Source organism: Lactuca serriola, chromosome 5 (genome assembly GCF_051521515.1).
Source record: "Lactuca serriola cultivar US96UC23 chromosome 5, Lser_US96UC23_V15, whole genome shotgun sequence".
Lineage (NCBI taxonomy): Eukaryota > Viridiplantae > Streptophyta > Magnoliopsida > Asterales > Asteraceae > Lactuca > Lactuca serriola.
The window spans coordinates 341790898-341794910 of NC_136412.1; positions in this window are offsets into that span (position 1 = coordinate 341790898).

Genomic DNA, 4013 nt, shown 5'->3' on the forward strand with positions numbered 1-4013 from the left:
GGGGCATTGGAGACGAAGTTGCCCTAACTACCTGAGAGATCTAAGAGATGGGAGAGTCAAGACATATGGCTCTGCTTCAGGTAAAATACATTAACTAACTCTTTTAAGTTCCTATTCTAGATTCTTAATACATGATGTGATTAGATTACATTTTGATGTTTTGTAGGATCGAAGAAAAGAGAGGAAGCTTAAGGGAAGAAGTGAGCTGAATCTAATCGTGAAGAAAGTGGATTTCAATCGCATTGTTTGAAGATTGGATTTTTGAGCTACTACTTGGAGTTAGAATAGATTGTTAAGAAATATGTAATAACATAGTTTTTCAATTGAATTGCATTGTAAGGACAATTTTTTCCGCAAAAAAATGAATTTTGTTTTTATCTTATTTATTTATCCTTATAATGGCATGTATGAAAAATTGATGTTTGAAGGTTTCTATTATTAGCAATAATGGATTTGATTCTTGATTATGTTATTTGTGGAGATGTAAAGAATTCACCAAATAGGGAGCGTTTCTCATCGTCCAAGTTTCAATTGGACGGAAACTTGGAATCATACAACTTGGTTGCGTGATGAATGAAAACTTTCATATTTGGAAATTAGACTAATTCTTCAACAAAGTGTCAAGTGAAGGACTAGGAGATCGAGTACACTAGGTTGTATGTTGATCAAGTCCACAAGAGTGATAAAGATATTCTTCATGATTTACTAAAGCTTAGTAAATATGATTATACTTATAAGATTAAGTGTAATTCTGAGTTGGTTGAAAGAGTTTCAATGAATAGCAGAACGAATAAAGAAGAATCAAGTAGGCAGAAAGATAAAAGTTTCTCTATTCTAAGAAGAAGGGAGAGTACCTTTTATCGTGTTTTATGATAAAGTCTTAATGATTAAGAACCATATCTCAATTGATTCTCTAAGTGAGTCTTAGTACATTTGTATGTCTAAGAAGAGGAATCGGGAATTGGTTAAATCAAGAAGTCAATCATACTTCGTTCTAATATCGAATCTTAGAGTCATACTCCAAGATTACGAATTGAGTGACAAGTCTTAGTAGGTTTATAACACTCAACAAATGTGGAATTTGGAAAAGTTTTCTTATTCTTGCACATTTGAAATTGGTAAGTTGTGCTGTCTTGGATAAGACAAAGACCAACTAGGACCAATTATGTGAAGTGTTTTGTCTTGATAAGAACTACACTATTTCTTGAATATTTGTTTTGTCTAGAAAAGTTTTCTGACAAGAGAATCATATATGTCAAGAGGTCAGTGGGAGTTTTAATGATCTTGAAAAAGTTTCAAGAACAAATCAAGAATAAACCTTATCAATCATCACTAGCACACGACTTGAGGTTTACAACCTATCGTGTTGACATTATTTTATTTCTATGCTATTCCAATTGAGTTAATTATGTATGTGAGTTCTATGAGTTCTCATTTGCATGCATAAAGACAAAGCGCCTTGATCGATGGAAAGTACATTGATCTGTAAGGACAAGTTGCTAAACTACTTGGAAGACATGGTGGGCACTCGTGTTACCATAAGGCTAGAAGTCAAGAAAGTTCAATCCATATGAGTTTGGATTTGTCACAAACTTGGTTTTGGCAAATTCACATGGATAGGAACTCATACACAATAAAATCTAAGTGTCATAAGATTCCCTCCTTCATGAAAATGATTGTGAGGAAATGCTTTCACTAAGAGAGATTTTAAGAAGATAGCAATTGTGAAAATTGTATTCACAAATTCGATTATGGTTACGACATCCCTTTCCATAGTTCGAATTGTGAGACTGGCAATTAGTCTAACATTTGGGACTTATTGATATAAGTTATGAATTGTTTAGACACATATATGAGCTATCTAAGGCAAAGGTGTATATGTTTGAGAAGCTTAGATAAAGGATTATCGAAGCATCTGGTATTAGAAATATGAATTTTGTGGAATTCAATTAGCATTGTTTTCTAGAAGTTCAACTGTTTTCTGAATACATGTCAAAGCTAGTGGGAGCATAAGTGTTATGCTTATATGATAATAATCATCATGATAGTGGGAGCATAAGTGTTATGCTTGTATGATTATTATGGCAAGTATTGCAAGTTAGCAATATTAATTATAGAAAAACAAAGATTCAATTTGCAAAGTTGCATGGGTTGAAAAGATGTTTTGCTATAATTAAGGGAGAGAATATTTTACTTCATTTCAATATCTAAAGCTTAGATTGAGAAATTTTAATAAATTTAGTCAAGGGATACATAGTGTGTTCTTAAATTTCAATTATGATTACGACATCCCTCTTCATAGTTCGAATTGTGAGAATGTGACACATAAAATATTATGGCAAAAGATTGATAAAGTATCATATCTTTATGTAAGACATTATGCATCGTGTCCCATACGCTTCGGGTATAGGATCGATTGCACATTCTATAATATTTGACCATTCTTAAATTTTCCAAATGTATAGCGCATTAAGAGGGAAAAAGGACTAGAATCGGTTTTGACTAAAATAATTAAACAACTATCAAAGGACAATCCAAAGTTCGCTGAGGATTGGTCGCTTGTGAGTAATTGGAAGTATGATATTGGATTGACCATATCGACATTATTATGAATATATAAGATTCTATTAAGAATGAGTTGTCATATGGCAAATATGGAAATGTTTCCATATTGGGAGTTGGATATTGAGAGTCTATGTCTAGATTAGAAACTTTTATGCAATAAGGATGTTCAAAGGAATGTACTTTGAATGTGAGACTTCACGTCTATGGAATTGTCTTGTAACTATTTCCGATAGAGTACTTTGTAATTTCATTGGCTAAGTCTTGGTGACTTTTGTGCTATGTTTTGCGAAAGGATCGTTGCATGACCATGGAAGGATGTGCAATCCCATGTAATTAGCATATTCATCTCCACATTCGCACACCGCTCCTCAAGTGTCATTTTCTCTCCAGCCATTAACTCCAACTGCTGATGGGAGGACTCACTATTGGCTTCCAACAAAGCCATGTGCTGCTACATGCTCCTTTCATAAGAACGAAGTTTGACCACCATGCTCTTAAGGCGCCTGAGACGCCGAGATCCAACAGTAAGGAATAATGTGTTATGGGAAAAAGCAAACTCTATAAATTCAACCACATGTTCATCCAAGAAAGCATCCATCTCAACAACAGTTTCCTTGGGTAAAACATGGTGGGAAAATTCCGCAACAACCTCATGGTTGGAAATGCAGGATTCGTCAGTAAGATTCCATATGGGAATGAAGATGATACTAGAGGAAGGATCTTCGCCTTGCAGACAAGCAATAAGATTATTGTAATCACACATATCTGAAGTAGTTGGAGACTTGGGTTGGTTAGATAATGGAAGTTGCATGGGAGTGATTTTGGAAGGATTATCATCAACAATGGGTTGTTCAAACACCCCTAGTACCCCTTCAGAATGGTGAGTGTTGTCATCATGTATACTTATAACTTCACCGCCAGAGGGAATCAGCGTAGCAACAAAATTAGTTGCAAATTTCCTCCGACGAGGACGATCCGCAATGGATTTTCTCTTCACAGAACCTGGAGAAAACTCGATGCTCAACATCCCTCTTTTCCTTAATATATCAGACATGACACTTGTCAAAATGTTGTCTTTGTTGTCATCCACACGTTATGAATCTTCAGGGTTGCTAGAAGGGGGAGGCTCGAGAGTAGGAACACTAGACGGACCATCAGATGAAGGTGTTTCCTCGGTAACAACCAAGTGTGAAGGATCATAAACAAAAGGGGCGGGGGCGACTCAGGCCAGAATCCGACTAGGGATAAGAAGGGTGTCATATAGAGTGACAAGGAGGAACTGTAGGTCCCCCTTGAATTTCTTCCCAAACACATCAGAAAATGAAAACGCTTGTTAATCCCTACAATACAAACGCTATGATTTAAAAAACTAGATGGGAAGAGGAGACAAATTTAAAATAAGAAACATAAATTTTACCCCCATTAATAATAAAGAACTCAGGATCTCT